General features: G+C 40.5%; 1 protein-coding gene across 8 annotated transcripts in view; it reads right to left on the reverse strand.

The window, feature by feature from the left end:
- PLCB4 (phospholipase C beta 4) overlaps positions 1–27,792 on the reverse strand; it is a 420,401-nt gene that overhangs the window by 257,025 nt on the left and 135,584 nt on the right. Inside the window, exon 1 of one of the 8 annotated variants that reach the window (XM_045980888.1) lies at positions 10,255–10,306. The exons of the other annotated variants lie outside the window; for them this stretch is intronic. The gene's annotated coding sequence lies outside the window, so the exon portion shown is untranslated. Of the gene's footprint in view, positions 1–10,254; positions 10,307–27,792 lie in introns of those variants that run through there. 8 annotated transcript variants of the gene reach the window in all.

The raw sequence follows: 27,792 nt of genomic DNA on the forward strand, positions 1-27,792 counted from the left end.
GGTTGGGCATGGTGGCTAGGTTCCCTGTTCAGCGTCTCGCAAGGCTAAAATCAAGGTGACTTTGAGGCTTCCTTTCCCGATGCTGAGAAGTAACTCGCTTTCAAGCTCAGTTGGGCTATTGGCCAATTTTATTTACTTGTAATCACAGCACTGTGAACTCCTTTGCTTGCTGGCTATCAGCTGGGGCCACTGCCAGGTCCTAGATGCCACCTCCACTCCTTGCCATCTGGCCAGATATAAAGCCAGAGGTAGAGCATTTCCCATGTGTGGAATCCTTCTCTCTCCCTTTGCATCTTTCTTCAGTCCTTTATAGGGGCTTAGCTGATGACGGCAGGTCCACCAAGGATAAGCTCTCACTGTTCAAGCGAACTGTGCTATGCACCATAAGCTAACCGCAGGAGTGACACAGCCCCAGTCCTGGGGATAAACAGGGTGCACACACCAGTGGGTGGGTGCCGTGGGGCCATCTTGGAATCTGCTTACTACACCTACTAATCGCAAGCATGCCTTTGTCTCTCTGCCTGTGGTCTTCTTCTCAGGCTAGGAGCTGAGGTCACGTCACAAGAGAAGCTAACCGGCCAACAGAGGGAATCTATGAAAGTTAAAACCAAAGAGTTTATTTTTAACAACTTTTGCATTCATCACTAGAAGCATTAATGTTCTTAGGATTCCACTATCTTACCTCAAGACTGCACATACTCGCCAAATTCCAAATCTACAGCAGAGGTTTCTCCCCTTTCACTTAAACTGAACCGTTTTAAAATTTAGTCTCTAGAATACTGACATTCTAAAAAGAGGAGGAGGAAGAAACAAAGATGAAAAACAAGCACAGACTAGTACCTAGAAGGACAAAAAAAAGTTTTTAAGACAAGAAACCAAAAAAAAAAAAAAAAAATTGCCATGGGCTGAAATTTTTTAAATTATGTTTGTTTTCTACATGGCATCAACCAATTCAACTGCTTTTTCAACTAACAGACTTATTTGTAAGTTACATAGAGGCAACATATACAAAATTTTGCTGATATTTAAAGGAAAAGGAAAAAGATAATTAAAAGCACGCTGCATACGTCTACAAGCACAAGACATTTTTTTTTAACAGAAGAAAAAGAAACTTTAAGATGTCTCTTTGGAAACACGTTAGGTTAGAGAGCAAAATGGACAGATCAGGAACAAATAATAGTAATAATTACCAATTAATGAGAAATTGCTATGTCCAGGTATCACTCATTGGTTTATGTGTATGAACCCATCAAGTCTCACCAAACTCTGTAGATGGAAACTTTTTCCTGAAGAGGACATGAAGACACCCAGCAGTTACATCACTTACCCAGAGGCACATGGTAAGTGAGCAAAGCAGCAGGGCTTTAAACCCTGATGATCTGGCACCAGCCCACTTCCTTTTAAGCCCTGCATCTGACTCACCCACCTGGGCTTCCAGTGCTGGGAGACAGGGGCGATTTCTGCACCTTCTATACAGCACAGGTGGTGGCTGAGTGCTTACGCACTATATTCACATAGATCTGGCTCACGGCCACAGCCAAGGGACAAATGGCTCCACCACCCTGCCAAGAGGTGTTTCTATCATTTGCATAAAGACGCCCTATGTACCAGCAGCAGCCTTATCCAAGGAAAGTTATGAAATAACTCAAACATTCTGCTACCCCCAATATCTTTATTGGAAAGGGGGGGGCAGGGAGAGGAAAAGTATAACTGATCCCTTTTTTACTCCTTTCAATCCCACCCTTTTCCACTATTCTGCATTCTGAAATTCAGAGATTATGAAAAGACAGGAACAAAGCAAAAGCTAACACTAGAAGCAAAGAAGAAAAACACAGGCTCCCTTTCCTTCTGTTGAAATGAAAGTGAGTTTTCCTCTAGGTCATGAGAAAGGGGAAAAAAAAAAAAAAAAAAAGAAAGGCTGTGGGGCGGGGGGGCGCGCCTGTGTGGCTCAGTGGGTTAAGCCTGGGCCTTTGGCTCAGGCCATGATCTCAGGGTCTTTGGGTGGAGACCCACATCAGGGTCTCTGCTCAGCAGGGAGCCTACATCCAACCCCCCCCCGCCCACCCCCCCCCCACCTGCCTCTCTGCCTACTTGTGATCTCTGTCAAATAAATAAATACAATCTTTAAAAAAGAGAGAGAGAGAAATCTATTGTTTAATCACCTCACACCTTATACATTTCCCATTAATTTCCTCTAAGCCACCAGCAGCACAGATACCAAGAAAACCACGCTTAGCAGTTGTAGTAATAAGTCACTAGGAGTGGAGCTGGGATGGGGAACACAATATCACATGTTGACTTTTGCATGAAACATACATTTGCATTCAAGATTCATTTCCACAACTAGGTTGGATGAACCCACAAGCTGGGTGGCACTCCCTCAGAGTTCTTTCCTGGTACTTGCATGGCATGACCAAGGACTGTTACACTGCCAGGACCCTCTGTGCAAGGAGTGAGACGCTGGAACTAGACCACCCTCAATCCTCTCTATGGCTCATCTCTGATCCCCATCTCAGTTTCAGAGTCCTAGGGGCAGTCACATAGCAGAAATCACAGAAATAATCAATTTAATTACAACTACATGTTTTTTGTTGTCTGTATTTGTAATATATTTAAATATTTTTACATATGTATTCTTTATATTATGTATAAAGACAAATTTTGTCAGAGAAGCCTCCCTTCAGTATGATGCTTTGCTGTGTTGCTTATTGTAGGTCTTGGTCTTTACACAGTTTTATCTGCTAGAATTTCCCATGCTACATAATTTGTCTGAAATTTGCCAGGCACTGAAGCCAGAAAAAGTTTAAGTATATTCCAGATGGAAAAAAACCCTTATGGTCCCTGGCTGCCTGTGGTCATCAGCAAACCTCGGAACATTTAAGCAGGGTCTCAGTTTCAGAAACCTGGCTGTATGCCAGCCCAGGTAATTATTCTCAGCCTACCTAATTTCCCCAGGCAATTTAACTGAAAATGGTATTATCCGTCACCTCAGTTCTCATCTGCTCTGAAGTGTCCCTGTGTCCTGCTTCTTCCCTCCATTATAAGCTAGCTGAGCTGGTTTCTTTTTGAAGCTTAAGTTGAAAAAAAGTGTTTCGGAATCTCTCTAGGGGGAAAATATCAGATAAATATGAGCCACTTAATTAGTCGCAAACCAGTGTACTGAATAGTGTTGGCAGCAGCGGCAAGACATCCCCCCACCCCCGACTGCCTACCCTTATGAACAGTCTCTTTTACAGATAGAAATACAAAGGTTGTCTTACTGGAAAACTGACCAGACCCCCCCCCCCAAACAAAAACAAAAGCAAAAAAAACCGAGAGAGGAGGCAAATATGAGAGATCTAAGAGGATTTCACTCTTCTGAAATCATTTTAAAAGGCACTGTTCCATTGTTCATTTCCAAATAAGCTGATTTAGAGTCAGCAGAACAAAATATAACAGTTGACATAGGAATGCCTGAAACTCAATGAAAACAGAACAGAAATGTGCTTTCTGATTACTTCCAACAAACATGAATTATGCCAGGGCTCTCCAACATTATATACAATGAAAGCCACAAAGGTGAGTTACACTTGTAGTTTTTAACTTTCTAGTAACAATGTTTAAAAACTAAGAGACAGGGGGCACCTGCAAGGCTCAAGTTGGTTTAAGAGTCTGCCCTGGGCTCAGTTCATGATCCCAGGGTCCTGGGATATACCCTAGCCTTGGGTTCCCTGCTCAGTGGTGGGTGTGCCTCTCTCTTTCTCCCTCTGCCCCTCCCACTCCTGTTCACATTGTTGTATGCTAATAAATAAAATCATTTTTTAAAAAAGTGTGAAGAAACAAAAGACTACTACTCAACAGTAAAAGTAAAGATCCTACAACAGCTTGAATGGATCTCAAGAGAATTTTGCTCAGTGAAAAAAGCTCACTGCAAAAGTTACAAACTACAGGAGACTCCCTGAAATGACACAGGTATACAGATGGAAAACAGATTAGTTATTCCCAGGAGTTAGGGGAAAGGGAGGAAGGAAGGGAAGGAAGCAGGCGGCTATAGCTATAGCTATAGCTATGGAAGCTTAGCACACGGAATCCTTGTGATCGAATTCTGTATTTTGACTGTGGTGCTGGTCATATGCATCTATACTGGTGATTACACAGATTTATAGACACACATACACGCACGTGTGCATGAAACTGATAAAATCTGAATACAGTCAGTGGATTGGATCAATGTCAATTTCACGGTTGTGATATTATACCATAGTTTTCGAAGAGGATATAGGTGGGGAAAAAAAGAAAATACCAATGGCCTGGTGGGTCGCTCTGTATTATATGTTACAACTGCATATGAATCTACAATAAGATCAAAATTAAAAGTTAAAAAAACTGAATTCTAATAATATATTCAATCCTACATTACAGAATTTTCTATCATAATTGATGTACATGCAATCAATATAAAAATTGAGATAGTTTACCTTTTTTTTTTTTTTTTTAAATTCTAAGTCTCTGGAATCTAGTGCATAGTTTACCTCAACAGCACACTTCAAACTTGCCACATTTCCAGTGTTTGATGGCCATGTGTGGGCTGTGAGTTCCAGTACTGGGCACCAAAAAGACCTTAAACTAAGCCTAATATCCATTTCCCAGTCCTGTCAAGTGGCACATTCTAACATGAATCATTGTTGCTTTCTGGAAATCTCTCACAGGGCAGGTTCATAATGAAACCCTCAGAGCTTGAACAATCACTGAAAAATATGATCTGACTGGGAGAGAAAATTTCATCAGTGGTACCAACCTCAATCTCTTTTGGACCACAGTTTCATGAGAAAAATAACTAATCCCTATAAAAGAGACCTCTAGTAGCTTCTATGAAATAATGCCCAAGAAGAGTTTTAAGAGCTATAGTACATGACCCTGAGATCAAAACCACTGACTGAGCCCCCCAGGCGTCCTTCAAGAATTAAGATTTTTAATTATTTTTGAAACTTTGTGATTCTTTTTTCTGTTGTCTCTCTGCTTTCCTACTTCTCCTTGGTGATTAAACTTCTTAAAAGGAGAAGGTCTTGTAGGTTTGTTCTTTAAAGCCATGAAACTGTAAGACCCCATCTTCCTCTATAGGTAATCATGGAGGAGAAAGAAACAAGTGTGTAATGGCAGCTTTGAAAAAATACACTAAATTAGGCTAAATCTCTTGGGACACTGATAAGAAAAACAACAAGCAGACCTGGTTCCCAGACCAGGTCTGACAAAAAGCCCAGGGCTCAATCTCAAAAGACCAGAGCCATCTCCATCCACCAAAGAAAGTGGGAAAGCAGTGAAAAATCACTATTCCCAAATGGAACCTTCAAGAATATAAAGAGAGCAGGTTACAGAATGAGGGAGACTGATCGTTGAGAACACAAGACCATTCATCTCTCTCGGACCTAGTTTCCTGGTTTGTAAAGCAGGAAAATTATCTACCTCGGTCACTGTTGTGTAGTTAAATGGAATACATGAAAAGTCCCTATCACATTCCTGCAATCCCGAGTGGGTGTTCAATTACTGTCCTTTCCCATTCTTTTCTATACTCAAGGAACTACCCATCAAGAGAAAATGATCTGTGCATGGGAAACCAACAATAGTAACATTTGAAACTCAAGAACTATCGTTCTAGAGTAATGCCAAGGAGAAAAATGTCACTTTAATCTATTGTGATTCACTTCTAATCTGTTAGTAGGAAGCTGGTTTCATAATCAAGCTAGGTATAGAGCCCTCCTGAGACAGTGGTACAGAAGGAGGTATGCCTAAGGCAGAAGCCCCAAAATAATTTAAAAAAAATGGAAACTGTACTGCTTTCACTAGAGAATCAAGATCTCAAAAACTTTTATGGGGCGCCTGGGTGGCTCAGTGGATTAAGCCGCTGCCTTCGGCTTGGGTCATGATCTCAGGGTCCTGGGATTGAGCCCCGCATTGGGCTCTCTGCTCCGCAGGGAGCCTGCTTCCTCCTCTCTCTCTGCCTCTCTCTCTGCCTGCCTCTCTGCCTACTTGTGATCTCTCTCTCTGTTAAATAAATAAATAAAATCTTTAAAAAAACTTTTATATATTCATGTTCTTCATAAACATACAACATATCTTCTAGTCAGCAAGTGAGAGTAGAAAAAAGACTATGGCATGGCTTAGAAGAACCACTCCTTGTCTGAAGTTCTCTTGTTACAAATTATAGAATTTTAAGACTGGTATTTATGTTTGTCAGATAGTTTTTGGCCACAAACAACTGACTGTCCATCTGTTCCAGGAGAAACCCCAATGTAAGCTGGTCCACTGTCCCAGAATATAGGGATGCAACAGTAACTCAGTTTTTATAGATACAACTAAACTCTGTAAACTCTTCAAGACCCAGAACACAGCTACCAAAATCAGAGCCCCCGGATGGGCACCATATTGAAGAGAAGGGCTCCAAATGCACAACTTCGGGGTGATTTGTATGGACAAGAGCCTGTTGATGTAATTCTGTTTCCTGTTCATGTCTCTTAGGTTTTAGGAAGGAACTAAAACAGGCAACTTATCCACAACTTGAATATGTGGGACAAGATCCCAGATTTTATCAGCATTGTCACTACTGCTAAGAGGGTCCCTCTGAAGATATGAAACAGCTTCTAAGAGAATACGGGGCTGTTTTCTGCCATTGATCCTTCTGACATTAGAGTCAAAGTCCACCATGCTACAGATGCCATGTGAAGCAGGACGGAGTCTCTCTAGAAAAACACAGCAACTGAAGTAAAATAAAATGAGAAACTAAACCTTAGATGTGCTCACCCATCTAAGGCGTTCAGGCTTCATCAACACCTGGGTAGGCATAACTGGTTTTAATAATCAAAAAAATTCCCAGCTCCAAGTTCAAGATGTGGACACAGAAAAATCCTGAACTCACTTCCTCCCCCAGATGCACTAAATCTACAGCTATATATGGAACAATTTCCTCTCAAAAAAACAAAAACAAACAAACAAACAAAACCTAAAAACTGGCAAAGTGATCCCTTCACATTGGGCAGTGAGGGGAAAATCATCCTGAAGTGGGTATAACTGTCTGAAACACCATCTCACCATACATCCCACACAATGTGGCAACCCACAATCAGGTGGGAACTCAAAATCTGGAGTTTTAGAGGAGCAAGGGGTTCATACTCCACATCGGTCAACCCAGTGTTTAAGACCAGCACCTGAGGGGCGCCTGGGTGGCTCAGTGGGTTAAAGCCTCTGCCTTCGGCTCAGGTCATGATCTTGGGGTCCTGGATTGAATCCCGTATCGGGCTCTCTGCTCAGCAGGGAGCCTGCTTCCCTTCCTCTCTCTCTGCCTGCCTCTCTGCCTACTTGTGATCTCTGTCAAATAAATAAATAGAATCTTTAAAAAAAAAAAAAAGACCAGCACCTGAAAAGTGAGTTCCCCAAACATCTGGCTTTGAGAACAACAGGGCTCACACTCATAAGAACCCCAAGGGGATGGTAAACCAAGGAACACTCTTCAAGGGCCTGTGGGCAGACACCCAACTCACCCACAGGGGCCCAGCACAGAAGCAGCCTGTGGAAAAGTGCCCAGAAAACTTCATGTGAAAGAGACTCATTTCCTAAGTTGAAAGTTGGTCTGAGGGGTAGGGGCCTGCACTGAAATAATTTCTGAGGTCAAAGGTTAGTGGGAGCCATCTTTCTACCCTCCTGCTCTGCTAAAGCCAACAGGCACCATCATGTTTGGTTTTGTTTCCTTTCCAGGAGGTGTCATTTTTTTGGCTCCAGCACACAGTACCATGTGTAAGCTCTCTCTCTACAGGGAGGAGATTGGGGTAGGGTCCATTTTTCCTTGTTTTTTTCCCATTTTTCCTTGATTCTTCCCCCCTTTTTGTCAGGTGCCATCTTTTTGCGACCTCCCTTGAGATATCAAAGGATCTCACTCCAGCCCGTGTCATCTTCACACTCTCCCTCTGCTGCACACCAGAGTGCCAGTAGCACCCAGAGTGGGAGCTTCTACACATGTCTGGTGCCCCGGTTTCTACGTCTGGTGACCTGGTTTTTGCAGCTGCTGCCCCAGGGACACCCCTTGATTGCCTGGCTCTGGAGGCCAGTGGGGGAGGGGCTCACATTTATGGGTCCCATGGGAATGTAACAATCAGAAAAACAGTTCTTGGCAGACTCCTCCTCCTAGGGCACTGCACAGACAGCAGATTGAAACACGCTCAGCCTTTCCAGGAAAAAGGTCTATTTGCTCGTCCTAGAGCTCGGGTTCGAGGGTCAGGCTTCTGGTTTGATGCACTCAGAAGAGCTCCAAGGGAACACAGGCTGGTGGATAACACCTCTGAAGTTTCTCTCTACCTTGCTTCCAGTTCACTGTTATCTTCTAGAAAAGTGCTTATATCCTTGTCTGGTACCCCGATTTTTGCAGCTGCTACCAGGGAACACCTCTGTATCACCTGACTCTTGTAACAAGTAGGTTTCTATTCACGGGTCCCAGAGCACGGTCACCTACAAAAGAATGAGTTCTTTAACAGCTACCATACCCAGAGCCCAGCAAAGGACAAGAGATCAAGAAGCTCAGTCTGTCTGTGAAGGAGGACTATTAGTTTACCATCTTAGCTACAGCCTGACAGATGGACTTCTACTTAAACATGAATCTAAAGACTGACTGAAATACTACCTGAGGTTTTGGAAGGCAGGCGCTACCTTTGTGCTCTCCCTCCACCACGCTCCAGAGCACAGGCATCTCCAGGAAGGGAGCTATTATACATTATATATCTGGTACCCCAGTTTGTACAGAAAGTGCCCTGGGGATACCCCTTTGGTCACCTAGCTCTGGAAACCAGAGGAGCTTAGGTTCCAAGGTCTCACAGGACTGTAATAAGAGACAGTTCCTAGAAGGTTATCAGCCCCAAGGCAGCACACAGAAAACAGACGGAACCATACCCTTTCTGTGACAGGGGCTTACTAGCTAGTCTTGAAGCTCCAACTATAAGGGCAAGATTCAGGTTTAGCTTATATCTAGAGACTGCAGGGCTGGTCTCGGGTAACACAGGCTAGGGGACTCAGACCCTTCTGCTCTTCCTCTACCTCATTACAGCTTTCTGGTACTTCCCAGAAAGGAGCTCACACATGCATCTGGAACCCTGATTTTTGACAACTGATGCCCAGGGTACACCTTCATATTGTCTGCTTGGGGGCCAATAGGACCTATGCTGACAGCCTCACAGGACTGTATACATTTGCGTTCTTTAAAAGCTGTGGCCTGAAGGTCTGGCTTCAGGCGCTGGCTGACATTCTCTCCTTTGAAACACTGACTTACCTTGGCATACATTCGACTACTGAGAGCTCTTGAAAATAAAATAGGTTCCCTGGACAATCACAAATGTTTGAGAGACAACCAAGAACTAAAGCACGATTGAACAGTAAGTTTCATCTCCTACACAAGGCCAACCAATCCTTCAGGACTGGGAGAGGTGACTGTATCATCTACTATACAGAAACCAACAGAGAGTCAAGCAAAATGAGGAAGTAGGGGACTATGCTCCAAATAAAAGAACGGAAAACTTCAGGGAAAAAACCTTAATTAAATGGAGATAAGTAGTTGACCTGATAAAGAATTCGAAGTAACAATCTTAAAGATGATCACCAAGCAGGAGAGAAAAAGAGATGAACACACTGATAGCATCATAAAGAGATAGAAAATATGAGAAAGTTCTAAGTGCAAGCCACAGAACTGAAAAATACAATAACTAAACTGAAAATACACTAGAGGAGTTCAATAGTAGAGCAGATAAAGCAGAAGAAAGGATCAGTAGAGCAGAGGAGCAGAGGAACTCACCAAACATGAACAGGAAAATTTAAGGGGCTTATAGGACATCAAATGGGCCAACATTCACATTAAAGGGGTCTCAGAAAGAGAAGAGAGATATAAAGAGGCAGAAAACCCATGTGAAGGAATAATGACTAAAAACTTCCTAACTTTGGTAAGAAAACAGATATCCAGATCCAGGAAGCCCACAGATTCAAAATATGAAAAAGCCAAGGAGAATACCTAGACATATTATAATGAAAACATCAAAGGCAAGGAAAGAATATTAAAAATAGCAAGAAGAAAACAATTTGTTATGTACAAGGGAAATTCCATAAGTTCGTCAGCAAATTCTTCTGTAGAAATGTTGCAGGATAGAAGAGAGTGGTGATATAATCAAAGTGCTAAAAGAAAAAAATTTCCACCAAGCATACTCTACCCAGCAAAGTTATCATTCAGAATCGAAGGATACATACAGTTTTCCAGATAAGCAGATAAAGGAGTTCTTCACCACTAAATCAGCATTATAAGAAAATGTTGCTAGGTGGAATTCTTCAAGTTGAAAGAAGGATTAATAGTCTTACCAGGCAAGTATATAGTAAAGGTAGTGGATTTATAGTTATAAATGTAGTGTGAAGGTCAAAAGACAAAAGCAGTAAAAATAATTGTAACTACAATAATGAGCTGAGGGATACACAAGATAAAAAATATAAAATGTGATATCAAAAACAAACATGACCGGGGGAGAGTAAAAACGTAGAGTTTTACAACACCCAAAGAACAAAGAATCCAATCAAGAAATGAGCAGAAGGCATGAACAGACATTTCTGCAAAGAAGATACCCAAATGGCCAACAGACACATGAAAAAAAGTACTCAACCACAACACAAAAAGAAAAGAAAAGAAAAAAGTGCTCAACATCACTTGGCATCAGGGAAATACAAATCATAACCCAGTGAGATACCACCTCACACTGGTCAGAAAGACTAAAATTAACAAGTCAGGAAATGAGAGATGCTGGCGAAGATGCGGAGAAAGGGGGACCCTCCTACATTGTTGGTGGGAATGCAGGCTGGTGTAGCCACTCTGGAAAACTCAAAAAAGTTGAAAACAGAGCTACCCTAAGACCCAGCAATCACACTACTGGGTATTTACCCTAAAGATACAAATGTAGTGATCCGAAGGGGCACATGCACCCGAATGTTTATAGCAGCAAAGTCCACAATAGCCAAACTATGAAAAGAACCTAGATGTTCATCAACAGATGAATGGATAAAGAAGCTGTGGTATACACACACACACACACACACACACACACACACACACACACACACACAGGAATACTATGCAGCCATTAAAACAGAAATCTTGCCATTTGCAATGATGTGGATGGAACTAGAGGGTATTATGTTAAGCGAACTAAGTCAATCAGAGCAAGACAACTATGATATAATGTCTCTGATGAGGAATTTGAGAGGCAGGGCAGGGAGCTGTGGGGGCTATGGAGGGAAAAAATGAAACAAGATGGGACCAGGGAGGGAGATAAACCATAAGAGACTCTTAATCTCATGAAATAAACTGAGGGTTGCTGGGGGTGGGAGGTTAGGGATAGGGTGGCTGGGTTATGGACATTGGGGAGGGTATGCGCTATGGTGAGTACTGTGAAATGCATAAGCCTTATGATTCACAGACCTGTGCCCCTGGGGCAAATAATATATTATATGTTAATTTTTTTTTAAAAATGTAGTTTTAAAATGTGTTATCAACTTAAAACAGATTATTATAAATATAAATTGTCACATATAAGCCTCAAGGTAACCACCAAGCAAACCTATAGTAGATACACAAAAAATAATGAGAAAGGAATCTATGCACACCATTAAAAAATTATCAAACTATGAAGGAAGAGAGCAAAAGAAGAAAAATGGAACAGAGGAACGACAAAACAGCCAGAAAACAATTAACAAAATTGTAGTAAGTATACACCTATCAATAATTACCTTAAACATAAATGGACTAAATTCTCCAATCAAAAGACAGAGTAACTGAATGGATGAAAAACAAGACCCTTCAGGGCACCTGGGTGGCTCAGTGGTTAAGTAACTGCCTTCAGCTCGGGTCATGATCCTGGAGTTCCAGGATCGAGTCCCACATTGGGCTCCTTGCTCAGCAGGGAGTCTGCTTCTCCCTCTGACCCCCCACTTCGCATGTGCGCTCTCTCTCTCTCTCAAGTAAATAAAGTCTTAAAACAAAAACAAGACCCATCTATATTCTGCCTACAAGAGAGTCACTTTAGATATAAGGACACACGGAGTGAAAATGAAGGTTTTCCATACAAATGGAAACCAAAAGAAAGTTGGGGAATAACCATATTTATCAGTAGACAAAATTAACTTTAAAACAAATACTGTAATAAGAGACAAGGAGGGCATTACATAATGATAAAGAGGTCAATCAACAAGAGGATATAACATTTGTAAATATTTATGTACCCAACACAGAAGCACTAAATATATAAAGCAAATACTAACTGACATAAAGGAGGAAAAAGACAGCACTAAAATAACAAAAGCAGACATTAATACCCCACCCATATCAATGGACAAATCATCCAAATGGAAAATGAATACGGAAACATCAGCTTTAAATGACCTGTCAGACCAGATAGCCTTAACAAATATACACAGGATATTCCATTCAAAAGCAACAGAATCCATATTCTTCTCACATGTACATGGAATATTCTCCAACCCAGATCATTTGTTAGACTACAAAACAGGTAATAAGAAATTTAAAAAGACTGAAATCACATCAAGCATCTTTCCTCACCAGAATAGTATGAAACTAGAAATCCACTACAAGAAGACTGAAAAATTCACAAATATGTGGAGATGGAGACAACATGCTAATGGACAACCAGTGGGTCAACAACGAAGTCAAAGTGAAATCAAAAAATGCATCGAGACCAAAAATATGATCGAAGTACAATATACCAAAGTTTATGCGGTACAGCAAAAGCAGTGCTAAGAGGAAGTTCACAACAATTAATGCTCTCCTCAGGAAGCACAAAAAATCTCAAATAGCCTTACTGTACATGTGAGGGAACTAGAAAAATAAGAAACTTAAAATTAAAAGGAAATTTAAAAAATTAACACAGAATTAAATGAAACAGAAACTAAAAGGACAATAGAAAAGATCAAAAAAGCCAAGAGCTGGTTCTTTGAAAAGATAAACAAAACTGATAAACCTATAGCTAGAATCTCCAAGAAAAAAATAGCATGCTCAAATAAGTAAAATAAGAAATGAAAGTGGAGACACCACAACCAATACCACAGAAATACAAAGGATCAGAAAAGACTACTACAAACAATTACGTGCCAACAAACTGGACAACCTAGAAGAAACGGATACATTCCTAGAAGCATTCAACCTACCAAGACTGAATCAGGATGGAACAAAAAATCTGAACAGACCCATTTACTAGTAAGGAGATTGATTTAATCATTTTAAAACTCCCTACAAACAAATGTACAGGACCAGACAGCTTCACTGGTTAATTCACCTAACATTCAAAGAAGAATACCAATCTTTCTCAACGTCTTTCAAAAAAATAAAAAGGGAGGGAACACTTCCAAACTCTTCTTATGAGACCAGTGTTACGACACACAGACACTGTAAGAAAAGTCAATGACCGGCCAGTATCCCTGATGAACACACATCCAAAATCCTCAACAAAATATTAGCAAACTGAACTCAGCAATAAATTGAAAGGATCATATGCCATGATCAAGTAGGATTTGTTCCAAGTATGCAAGGATGGTTCAGCATACACAATCAACGTGATACCCCACATTAACAGAATATAGACTAAAGATCATATGATAATCTCAAATAGATGCAGAAAAAGCATTTGACTAAAAACAACTTCATTTAGGATAAAAACTCTACAAAGTAGGTATAGAGGAAACAGATCCCAGCATAATAAAGGCCATATACGACAGGCCCACAGCTAACATCCTGCTAACTCTAAGACTACATTCTCTGTTGGTGGGAATGTAAATTAGTAGAGGCACTGTGGAAAGCAGTACGGAGGCTCCTCAAAAAATTAAAAATAGAACTACCATATGATCCAGCAATTCTACTGCCTGGTATTTATCTGAAGAAAATACCGACATTAAGTTGAAGAGATATATGCACTGCCATGTTCACAGCAGCATTATTTTTAATAGCCAAGCTACAGAAACAATTTAAGTGTCCCCAGTGGGACAAATGGATAAAGAAAATGTTGTAATGTGGTATGCATATAAAATATTCAGCCATAACAGAGAATGAAATCTTGCCATTTGCAACAACACGGATGGACCTTGAAGGCATTATGCCACATGAAATAACTCAGAGAAAGATGAATACCCTATGATTTCACTTATATGTGGAATCTAAAAATAAAGAAACAGTAAGTTTGTGGATACAGATGGGTGGTTGCCAGAGGTGGGGTGAAGGATGCATGAAATGGGTGTAGGAAATCAAAGGTACAAACTCCCCATTATAAAATAAATAAGCCATCGGATTAAAATGTATGTATGGCAGGGAAACCATAGTTAACAATGTATTGCATATTGGAAAGCTGCAAAGAGAGTAAATCTAAGTTCTCATCACAAGGAAAAACATGGAACAGGTTGACTTACTATGATCCTTTGCAATGAATACAAGTATCAATTACATTATACACCTGGAACTAATGGTGTATGTTAATTATGCCTCAAGAAAAACCTTTAAAAATTCTTTATTCACATACATTAAAATTCATTCTGGTATACAGTTCCGTGAGTTTTGACAAATGCATATAGTCATGTAAACCACCTTATAATCCAGACATAAAACTGTTCCATTACCCCCCAAAACTCTCTCTTGCTGCCCCCTTGTAGTCAGCCCCTCCTCCCAATCCCACCCAAACCACTGATGTGTCATTTGTTCTTATAACGTCACCCTTAGTGTACAGAATCACACATTCTGTAGCCTGTTGAGTCTGACTCCTTTCACTTAGCATGATACATTCTGGGATCATCAATGTCTATGTTTTCATCAATAGTTTGTTCCTTTTAACTGCTGAGTCATATTTCATTGTATGGATGTACCAGACTTATTTTTCATTCCAGCTGAAGGACATTTGGGCTGTTTCTAATTTCTGATAATTATAAATAAAGCTACCATAAATATTAGCATACAAGATTTTGGTGTAGACAAAGTCTTCATTTCACTTGGATAAATATCCATGAGTGGGACAGCTGGGTCATATTTAAGCATATGTTAACAGAATAAGAAACTGCCAATTTTTCTCCTGAAGTGGCTGAAAGATTCTGTGTTCCCACCAGCAATGAATGTATGAGAATTCCAGTTGCTCTGAATCCTCACCCACTTGGTACTATTTTTTTTTTCTTAGTACTTCAGCCATAACAGCAGTGTGAAGCTATCTTACTGTGATCTTAAAATTGTGAATCTTCAAGATCAGATTTCACAGTACCATATATTTCTACCTTTAAGTCAATAATGTGTTATTATATTCCTTTTGCAGATAAAACAACAAGCCCAAAACAATGAAGTGAATTTAGAGTTACAACATAAAGAGGAATTTCTCCTGATAAAAGAAATGTTCCTCTACAGACCAATATCTTTGATGAACACAGACGCAAAAATTCTCGCCAAAATACTAGCCAATAGGATTCAACAGTACATTAAAAGGATTATTCACCACGATCAAGTGGGATTTATTCCAGGGCTGCAGGGCTGGTTCAACATCCGCAAATCAATCAATGTGATAGAACACATTAATAAAAGAAAGAACAAGAACCATATGATACTCTCAATAGATGCTGAAAAAGCATTTGACAAAGTACAGCATCCCTTCCTGATCAAAACTCTTCAAAGTGTGGGGATAGAGGGCACATACCTCAATATTATCAAAGCCATCTATGAAAAACCCACCGCAAATATCATTCTCAATGGAGAAAAACTGAAAGCTTTTCCGTTAAGGTCAGGAACACGGCAGGGATGTCCATTATCACCACTGCTATTCAACATAGTACTAGAAGTCCTAGCCTCAGCAATCAGACAACAAAAAGAAATTAAAGGCATCCAAATTGGTAAAGAAGAAGTCAAACTATCACTCTTCGCAGATGATATGATACTATATGTGGAAAACCCAAAAGACTCCACTCCAAAACTGCTAGAACTTGTCCAGGAATTCAGTAAAGTGTCAGGATATAAAATCAATGCACAAAAATCAGTTGCATTTCTGTATACCAACAACAAGACTGAAGAAAGAGAAATTAAGGAGTCAATCCCATTTACAATTGTACCCAAAACTATAAGATACCTAGGAATAAACCTAACCAAAGAGACTAAGAATCTATACACAGAAAATTATAAAGTACTCATGAAAGAAATTGAGGAAGACACAAAAAAATGGAAAAATGTTCCATACTCCTGGATTGGAAGAATAAATATTGTGAAAATGTCTATGCTACCTAAAGCAATCTACACATTTAATGCAATCCCTATCAAAATACCATCCATTTTTTTTAAAGATAAATGGAACAAATAATCCTAAAATTTATATGGAACCAGAAAAGACCTCGAATAGCCAAAGGAATATTGAAAAAGAAAGCCAAAGTTGGTGGCATCACAATTCCGGACTTCAAGCTCTATTACAAAGCTGTCATCATCAAGACAGCATGGTACTGGCACAAAAACAGACACATAGATCAGTGGAACAGAATAGAGAGCCCAGAAATCGACCCTCAACTCTATGGTCAACTAATCTTCGACAAAGCAGGAAAGAATGTCCAATGGAAAAAAGACAGCCTCTTCAATAAATGGTGCTGGGAAAATTGGACAGCCACATGCAGAAAAATGAAATTGGACCACTTCCTTACACCACACACGAAAATAGACTCCAAATGGATGAAGGACCTCAATGTGAGAAAGGAATCCATCCAAATCCTTGAGGAGAATTCAGGCAGCAACCTCTTCGACCTCAGCCGTAGAAACATCTTCCTAGGAACAACGGCAAAGGCAAGGGAAGCAAGGGCAAAAATGAACTATTGGGATTTCATCAAGATCAAAAGCTTTTGCACAGCAAAGGAAACAGTTAACAAAACCAAAAGACAACTGACAGAATGGGAGAAGATATTTGCAAACGACATATCAGATAAAGGGCTAGTATCCAAAATCTATAAGGAACTTAGCAAACTCAACACCCAAAGAACAAACAATCCAATCAAGAAATGGGCAGAGGACATGAACAGACATTTCTGCAAAGAAGACATCCAGATGGCCAACAGACACATGAAAAAGTGCTCCACGTCACTCGGCATCAGGGAAATACAAATCAAAACCACAATGAGATATCACCTCACACCAGTCAGGATGGCTAAAATTAACAAGTCAGGAAATGACAGATGCTGGAGAGGATGTGGAGAAAGGGGAACCCTCCTCCACTGTTGGTGGGAATGCAAGCTGGTGCAACCACTCTGGAAAACAGCATGGAGGTTCCTCAAAAGGTTGAAAATAGAACTACCCTATGACCCAGCAATTGCACTACTGGGTATTTACCCTAAAGATACAAACATAGTGATCCGAAGGGGCACGTGTACCCGAATGTTTATAGCAGCAATGTCTACAATAGCCAAACTATGGAAAGAACCTAGATGTCCATCAACAGATGAATGGATAAAGAAGATGTGGTATATATACACAATGGAATACTATGCAGCCATCAAAAGAAATGAAATCATGCCATTTGCGACGACATGGATGGAACTAGAGCGTATCATGCTTAGTGAAATAAGTCAATCGGAGAAAGACAACTATCATATGACCTCCCTAATATGAGGACATGGAGAAGCAACATGGGGGGTTAGGGGGATAGGAGAAGAATAAATGAAACAAGATGGGATTGGGAGGGAGACAAACCATAAATGACTCTTAATCTCACAAAACAAACTGGGGGTTGCTGGGGGGAGGTGGGATTGGGAGAGGGGGAGGGGGCTATGGACATTGGGGCGGGTAAGTGCTATGGTGAGTGCTGTGAAGTGTGTAAACCTAGCGATTCACAGACCTGTACCCCTGGGGATAAAAATACATTATATGTTTATTAAAAAAAAAAAATTTGGAAGGGGAGGCAAACCATAAGAGACTATGGACTCTGAAAAACAACCTGAGGGTTTTGAAGGGTCAGGGGTGGGAGGTTGGGGGAACAGGTGGTGGGTAATGGGGAGGGCACGTTTTGCATGGAGCACTGGGTGTTGTGCAAAAAGAATGAATACTGTTACGCTGAAAAAATAAATAAAATGGAAAAAAGTAAAAAAAAAAAGAATCTCAAATATAAAAAAAAAATTAAATTTAGATATTACATGTTTGCAGTTTTGGAGGGGGTGATTGGAATGGTTTCTGAAACGTGGGTTTATGGCCATTCTTCTCCCTGCCCCCGTCAAATTTATTAACTGCCTTGCTATGGGATTCCTTGCTTACAAATCCCTTCTGGCTCTTAATTACTTTCAGTATAAAGCAACAAATCCTGGAAGATAGGATCTAGGGAATCTTAGAACTGAAACCTGCAGGCTCATGCCTTGCTGCAGAACGTACTCATCCTACTCTCTAATGTGTTTTATGGCCCAGTAATGCCAAATAATTTGCAACAACGTAAGCATGATATGTATGAACCCATGCAATATATGTTGTATACTTCCTGTGTACCTTGCACTGTGGTAAATGGGGGCTAAATAAAGAAAATGAAAAGGGAAAAAAAAAAAAGAAAGAAATGTTCCTTCTGCAAGTTTGCAACCATGTATCTGATACTTACAAATAATAACAATACATCAATAATAACAAATTCCCAGGGTACCTGGCTGGTTCAATTGGTAGAGCACATAATTCTTGATCTTGGGGTTATGAGTTCGAGCCCCACACTGGGTTGTAAAGATTCCTTAAAATGTAAAAATTAAAATAAGTTTGCCAGTTAACAATAGGAAATAACTCTCTAATCCAAAACTTTCATTAGTGTAAAAATCATGAATTATTGACAATTAAATGTGTGTTATATATAATTACAAATATAACATACACGCAGATACTTTTTATTATAAAGGGTAATCTGTCAAGTATATTGATAATTCAAATTTGATCACAAAAGGAGTATTTAAGGCTTTAGAAAAAGGATACCAACAACACTACACTTTGCATAAATTAGTGATCTGATTACAAATGTTAGCTGTCCCAAGGAAGATCTCTATTTTTTAAAAATGAATCTTTGTCCTATTACTGTTTTCACTTTAAGTTAATTAAATATATGGTTTAGAATTTTTACCATGTCTTATTTTTAACGACTTTATTGTGATATTTATGTGTCATCTTCTGCTAAGGATCATATTATGCATTCCTTATCTATTCCCATAGACGGAACAGGAAATTAAATGTCTTCCATGAAAAATAGTTACTTCACCCATTCAACAACTATTTATTGCATTCCTAGCAAGTCAGGGGTAGGGGGCAGGTTCTGTTTTAGATGGGAACTTCAGGAGGGACTCAAATGAAGTGGCATATAAGCAAAGACCTGAGAGATATGACAGAGTAAGCCTTGTGCAGATGTGGAAGAAGAGGATTCCAGGAAGAAGAGATAGCAGGTGCAAAGGCCCTGAAGGGAGTGTTTCACAAGGTTGATGAGATCCATGCAGCTGGAGCATAGCAGAGTGAGCAAGGGGACACTACAAGGAGATGAAATCAGAAAAGGGGAGCCAGATTATGCAAAGACATTGACCAAATCGGATTCTCAGTCAAATGGAAAGCAACTAGAGCATTTTAAGCAGCAAAATTAGGTAGTCTGAACTACAGTTTTAAAGGATGCGTGTTTTGCTACTTGGAGGACTATAGTAAACCAAGGGTTAAGCAGAGAACCAATTAACAGGCTGCTACAAGAGTCCAGAGGGGTGAGGACACTGGCTTGGTCAATGCTGATGACAGCTGACATTGAGAAAAGGGGTCAATTAGGTAATACTTTGAATGTAGAGGCAATAGGATTGGCTGATGGGTTACACATGTGGAATACAAAAAAAGGACATGACTTGGAAGTTGAAAACTAGCACTGAAATGTTAAATGAGGGGCACCTGGGTGGCTCAGTCAGTTGAGCATCCAGCTCTTGATTTCAGCTCAGGTCATGATCTCAGGGTTCTAGAACTGAGCCTTGTGTCGGGCTCTACACTCCAAGGAGAGTCTGCTTGAGGATTCTCTCGCTTTCCCTCTACCCTTCTTCCCCCTGGCTTGTGCTCATACATTTGTGCACATTCGCACACTCTCTCTCTAAAAATAAATAAATCTATTAAAAAAAAAGTTAAACAAAATCATTTAGTCTGAAAACAATGAGTAGTTTCATTTCAACTAGGATCTTTAAGAAACAAGCACGGTAACTGTACTGACTAGCTCGCATCTAATTTTGAGAGCCAAGAGTGAAGATGAAAAACTGTCATTTCCAACAGCTAACTTTTGGAACACCTGTTGTCATCAGTCACTGTAGGAGAGTCATTGAGAATTCCAAGCAAAGCTCAAAATCAGAATAGCATTCTTTCTCTTTTGCCCTCAATGACTCTTGAGTAATATGTTCGTATCAGCTATGGTAGCTGGGTCTGGAAGGAACTATGCAGATGAACAGATTCACAACAGATAAACAAGATAATTGAAATGTAAACAGACAGATTAATGCAGTGGAGAGCATAAACCATCATGCAGGAAGAGATAAAATTCAAAATGGTAAATTATAATTCTAGAAGTTTCATACACTCAATCAACTAACTGAATTAACAGAAATCTGGATGGCCTGGAGTTTAGAATACACTTTTTTTCCCCCATTTCTCTCAGAAAGTGAAGGATACTGTTAAGATTCAAACCATTCGTGGGGTTCTGTCAGTTAAGCACCTGAATCCTGGCTTCCACTCAGGTCATGGTCTTAGGGTCCAGAGATTAAGCACCGTTTCCATGCTCCACAGGGAGCCTGCTTAAAGATACTCTTCCTCCCCCTCTGCCCCTCTCCACACATGCTCTCTAAAATAAAATCTTTTAAAAAAGAGCCTGGGTGGCTCTGTGGGTTAAGCCGCTGCCTTCGGCTCAGGTCATGATCTCAGGGTCCTGGGATCGAGCCCCGCATCGGGCTCTCTGCTCAGCAGCGAGCCTGCTTCCCTCTCTCTTCTCTCTGCCTGCCTCTCTGTCTACTTGTGATCTCTCTCTGTCAAATAAATAAATTAATTAATCTTAAAAAAAAACAACACTTTAAAAAATCTTTAAAAAAAAAGATTAAAACCACTTGAGATGAAGATAACCTAATGCTTTAAGACTGAGAGTAATGATTTTAAAGAAATTCAAGACGGTTTTAAAGAAGAGGCTGTAATTATAAATAGCATCAGACAACTTTCCCAGAGATCTCACCGTCCGCACCACCTGTGATCCGCAAGTGAGAAGCACATTTCAGTGCTGCGCTTACACGGTCCTCAGGATCCCACCAGAGGTAGGGGACACTGAAAAAGCCAATGTGGAGCCAAGTACTCCTCATACTGGCCTCTAGGATTATTCTCCTTCCTTTACATAGTGTTTCCACACCTTATGGTGTTCAATAAATGCTTATGGCAGGAATGAAACTTTCCACCACCGTTACCCAGGGAGAAAGCCTTAGGAAGGTGACTAATACATCAGGCAGAGTAGGAAAGTAAACCCCTCCATTTTACAATCCTTCCCCAAGGCAGGCCCAATGTACTTCCCTTGTTAGGATTGTGGGTGTTTGTCAAGGCGAGTTATTATAATCCAGAAACCTACAGCATTAAAAGGGGGGAAAAAAAGAGTAGAAACTATTTTGAAATTTCTTTAGAAAGTTAAAGTACATCAACATTTACTGAACTTGAACCACTAAATTGTATACCTGAAATGAATATTATACTGTGTGTTAAAACAACGGGAATTTAAATATATATATACACACACACACGAACACACACACACTTTTTTTTTTTTTTAAGAGGAAAAAACATTTAGTCCCACTTATGAGTAAAGTCCCACTGGTAATTCATGTTCTTGCCGCCCACACCACAAACAGCATAGCCCAACTGCACGTAAGCGCCTTGGAAATACTAAAAGCTCTCCTATGGAATTACCAGCCCCAGAATGTCCCTGTCAGCTTTGAAGATTCACCGGAGGTTGAACGAGGTTGAAAAAAATCCTTGTACTATTTTCATAGATGGCCTTCAAGAAAGAGAGATGGTGTTAGATCAAAATTCGGGGACACAAGGATATGCTGGTGAAAGACTTCATGGGCCATTCTTCAATCCCAATTTATCGACACCCCATCCCTCCTCCCCACGATGAGAGTGCAATGTTCATCATTCCTGTCTCTGGAGCCGAGATAATCTGAGGACAAACATGTGACCAAAGATATTCAATTCATAGGACTACTCAAGCCACATCGCAGTATTCATTTCAAGTTAAGAACCATAACTCTATTTAATAGCACAAACCCCTACATTCCTAGCATCTTATGAGCAATCCATCAGGAGCCTGAAGCAGCTGGCTAACTCGTTTTGCCCCCTCTCCTCACCTCAATTCTGCTGCAGAAATAGGATTGCAGTTTGCTTTCAAGAACTCCCTGACAGCTTAGAACCGGAAAGAATCAATTTACTTTGCTGATTCCCTGTATTCCATGAGGAAAGAGAACCGATAATTGCGATACATATTTAACTAATGCAAAACTACCTCTTCTTTCTTCTATCTTTACAGTAAGATCAATGTTGAGCAAAAAGGCACCTTGTAACTTTTCTTTGGTTCCCATATTCTCTTACCAGATTTGTTGCTGTGTGTTTCAGAAACAGACGCCCTTCAACGGAACGCTGCCTCTTAGATAATAGTTGTCAAATGCTGACTTAGAACAACCTGAAGAAAAACTTGAATGTAAATGATGTAAATACTTTGAGACTGTTCTGGAAAGACTTAATGTGTTTGCCTTAAAAATAGGATTAACTTGCACAGAGTGCTCTTTACGCTGAGAGGACAACAGCATTCGGATCAGGAAGCTCCCCTAAGCCACCACAAAGTTTTGTTTTGTTCTTGTTTTGAGACAGGGGAGTTTGAGGATTTAAACCTCTCCAGGAAAGGCCTAGGTGGGTCTCTCAGGGCAGTCTAGACCAGCACTCCCCAAAAGAAATAAAACATGAGCCAACTGGGTAATTTTAAATGGACTCATTGCCATGTTAAAAAGGTAAAAACAGGTCAAATTCATTTTAGTATTTTAAGCCAATGTACCCCCAAATGTCATTTTAACAAGTAGTTCATGAACAAATATTATTAACAATATACTTGATATTTTTTATACAAAACCTATGAAATTCAGTGTGTGGCTCCTGCAAGCACATCTCAGCTTGAACTGGCCACACGCGCTGGGGGCTCCTGTATTAGAGGGCACAAACGTTAGAGAGAATCTGGACTTGAGTACTGGGGAGTCAATAGGTTTTGAGTGGCAATCACAGTCACTCTGTTACAAGGTGACTGGAAGACAAAGAACTGGGGAGGCTCACATCGTCCTTGGCCCAGAAGCACTTAGGAATTCTGTAAGTTCTTAGAATCATCAGAACAGAACTCGTCTTTGATCATTATAGCCCCAGGCATTTCACTGGTAACCTCAATGTGTGAAAGGCTCAAAAATTAATCCATCACATTTGCAAAAACTACTAATTTATTGTTGTCCCCCTACTCTGTACGTCTTGCTTTCTTGGCATCGTATATTCCCCACGACCTGTTATTTTTGTTGCTATACGCACTTGGTGAAATTCAAATTTACATTCAATTCATAACTCCAGCTCTCATCTTGAAATGTAATCATGAGCTATAGCTTTCTAAGATAACTTTCTTTCTAAGATAACTCTTTCACCTATTGAAAAGCTATATACCAAATATTTTCCTAGACACTTCATGAACATGGTCTCCTACCCACTGAAGGGAGATATTATTGCCCTCACTACAGTAAACCAACACTAGAAGGATAACAACAAGGTCACAGGACCAGTTCTGTCTAGTCCTCAAGTCCATAACTTTCTACAGCCCTTCTCTGCCTTGATAATCACAGCCAATGTCCTTGTATTCCTAAATTTTCCACCCCATGCAAGCATCTTTGTATAGGCTTGAATTCTGAACACAATTCCTACTTTATTCCTCTGGGAACAGAAACCAGCAGAAAACAAGAACCATCTGTCATTACTGAGCTTACAACAAGCAGAGGAAAAACTTTTCTCCATCCAAAGTCGAAGATAAAGAAATGCACTGAGTACCACCTACACTACACAATCCTCCCACCCAGGTGTCCATTTATATGCCCGACAGTCATTTTAATTGCAAATCTGAGGTCACCCCTGATAATAAGGCCCTCCTCTTCCATTCTCAGGGCACTCTGGTCCCCAAAGTCATTAGTGCAAACTTACTGCAATTGCTTTTGATTCTGTCTGCACACACATTTCTCTGTAGGGACCGCTGCTATTCCAAGCTCCTGCTCCCTTTGCTTTTATGGTTGCTAAGGAGAAAAGAGCACTGCCTTTGTAATTACCACCGGAAATTCTTCTGTATCTCCACCAGTCCTTTCCTTAACTTCAAAGGCCCCATACTGCTCAAAAGTGCAACCTCTGCTTTTTGTGTCCCCAGCAAAGCCTGGTAGCTTCCATTTGAGGTCATAAACAATGGACGCCCTCTACTATAAATGCAAATCAGTTACTTCAGGGGCCTCCAAGCTTTAAGGTACCCTCACTCCCTGGAAAACTGTGGGTTTGGGCAGACAAACAGTACTTTAGATGTTCTCAAACCAGACTACCAAAAAAAAAAAAAAGTCAAGCACGCCCCCCGCTTTATCACATGTCTCCATTTCACCTGCTCCTGGGAAGATAGGTACTCGACCATCCCATATGCATAAAAAGGGTTTTCTGCATCAGAAAAATTTTCAGGCTGACTTACCTCTACAGTCTCTTTTCTAAAGCAGTCAGGGCCCTCCCACAGTCAAGCAAGATGGGTCCCGAAACAAGTTATCTAAGGCTCTGCTCCTCTACAGATGCCCACGGACCAGCAGCATCAGCACCATCTGGAAGCTTCTTAGAAATGCAGAATCTGCATTTTAATAGTGCCAGATTATACATATCTACATTAAAGTGTGAGAAGCCTGGTCCAAGACACAGCTGAAAAGAATGTGACTTATGATTTTATGAACTGGACAGTTGATAAAAAACGGCAATTGTTCACTTAAGTCCCATTATGCTAGTAATTTTCGGGTTTTGTTTTTAGCCTGTTTTTCTTTTTTTTTTTTTTTTTTTTAATATTTTATTGATTTGACAGACAGAAATCACAAGCAGGCAGAGAGGCAGGCAGAGAGAGAGGAGGAAGCAGGCTTCCCGCTGAGCAGAGAGCCCGATGCGGGGCTCGATCCCAGGACCCTGAGATCATGACCTGAGCCGAAGGCAGAGGCTTTAACCCACTGAGCCACCCAGGCGCCCCTTTAGCCTGTTTTTCTAACCTAAACCTGTACTGAAAATAAAAGGGTTCCCAGAGAAAAACCAACTTTATTCATGTGGTCCTAGAATCCTGCCATCTCTTCCTTTATTGAGGTGAACGTTTATACTCTGTGACCCCAGATATGCCCAGAGAGACACTAAGGACTAAAAGATTTGTGCAAATGAACTTGAGGACAAGGCACAAAATAAGTGCCAAATTAACAAGCAAACACGGTCTCATCACTAACTAGCCCTACACATTTCCTTTTGTGAACACTGCAAATTCTATTAGGAGGATTTAGGAGAGACACAGTTTTATTAAGTAGCTATCAATGTGAGTGGGAAGAAATGAGAAAATACGTTGGATTTTAAGCTATATGAAACTATGCCTTACAGAATAATGTAGCTAAACCTTCCTGAGTTCACCTTTCAAGTGTTTTTGCAGTAGAAGTACAGTTATAAAATGTATTTTAATGATGATGTCTATATGGTATCAGGCAAACTAAGTAACTTTGGAGGAATTTTATCTTGTTTTATCATGAACAATACTCTTCACCATGTTGTTTCAACAAATGAGTAAGAATCATTTTTTTCTAATGTGAAAATTTACATTTTACTTCACAATCCTACAGTTGTGACAGTTATATTTTTTTTGCTTATTATCTGTTTAAAAACACAAAGAAATACAAAGTCAACAAAGAACATAATAGTAATATAAAGCTCCCATTTTTTAAAAGTAATTCCTGTGTAAGGAAATTTTCCCACATTTTAATGAAAAAATTATTTTGCTTTTGAAAATTTTAATATTCTGATTAATGGTCTATGACTGAGAAAACCTTGAATATAGATGAAAAGATGCCACAGTATTTTAAGAAGAAATCAAGAAACCCAACAATCAAATGACCAAACACTATCTGAAAGTTACAAAGTTTTCAGAAAACCAAACTGCCAAAGATCATAATATATTTTCACCTTTTGTGTATTATGAATTCTTCATGATCTTGGAATTCTATTTTTCTCGATGGGTGCCTCTCATTATTGAAAAAGGAAGAAGAAGAAAAAAAGACATTCTCCCTTCCTTTTTTTTTTTTTCAAAAAAGAAAAAAAAAGTTGCACAAAGCTAAAAATCCCAAACATACTCTGATTTTTTCTCTATGGTCTCTCGAGTTTCCAGTTGAAAGACATCATCTCGTTTCCAGCAGCCGCCATTTTTTCATACTGGATAAGCAACAGAGTGGGAAGTGCCTCATGTTATGACTGCTATGAGCAGATCATCTGGACCCTGGCCCTTCCTGTTTCTCTCCACGGAGAGGAAACAGAATGATGGATCTGTGGAATCGTTAGATCTAAAAGTTGGCTCTGTGAGCCTCAGCGAAGAAGGGTGTCCAGAGTGTGAACTCCAGAAAGACAGGGACCACACTCATGGAATCCCAGTGCCTGATGTGGCAACTAACGGCCTATTTGTTTAAGGAACATCCCAAGCCTTCCCCTGGTGGCCTCTCTTACATTTCCATTCTACCATGGCCCATTGGCTCCTCTGCAGCCTCAGCAGGAACACCGCTCTGCCTCCTTCCCAGTCCCAGTGCTCAAGAGTGGACAAGCCTGGTGGACCGGGAAAGCCATGGCAGTGTCTTTGTCTGATGTTGCTTCTATGTCAGATGTTAGTGACTCACACCTTCCATAGCCTGTGATGCAGCAAGCCAATGGAGCCAATCTTAGGTGAGAAGAGGATGAGACATTTGGTTGTGTGAATCCTTTTGCTACAAACACAAAAACCCCGAAAGCTCAGCTACAATACACAGAAAGAAAAAAGTAAGAAAAGCAGCGCATATGTAAATGTTCCGGTGAAATCTTTGGATCATGCAGTAACTGGGTGTCAGGGCACAGCAAGGGCAAGAGTGGGTGTCAGGGAAGCACTGAAGGGCAGCGCTGATGGGAAGAACTAAGGCCAGGTGGCCCTAAGAAGCGAGAAGGGGTCCCAGGGTGGAGAAGGGGGCCTAGAAGCAGGGCCCCTCAGAGCCAACAAAAATCAAGAGCTGAGGCTAAAGCGAGAACATGGCAGCAAGTGTGTAGGCAGCGGCTTGGGCTGGGTGTGTACACTGTTGTCCTAACGCAGCACAGCCAGCTTGTCCTTTCCAGAAACTCTAGCCCCTTGAACTCTAAATTCTGATCAAGCAACATCATCTCTCTGCTTCTCCCTATCATCGTTGGTCATCATCTGTTCTCCACCCAGAGAAGGCAGAACTATTCTTTTTGGAATTTAAATCTGATTGTGTCATTTCTCTGCTCAGAATTCTCTAATAGATTTCTGAAACACTCTGAACACCACCCAAAATCCTTACCCTGATCCCTGAGTACCCTACTTATCTCACATCCTACCCTTCTCTCCTTTGATTATTTTACTCCATCCAAAATAGGCTCCGTTCTCTTCCTCAAACCCCCTCCACCTGGGATGT

Source organism: Meles meles, chromosome 16 (genome assembly GCF_922984935.1).
Source record: "Meles meles chromosome 16, mMelMel3.1 paternal haplotype, whole genome shotgun sequence".
Taxonomy (NCBI): domain Eukaryota; kingdom Metazoa; phylum Chordata; class Mammalia; order Carnivora; family Mustelidae; genus Meles; species Meles meles.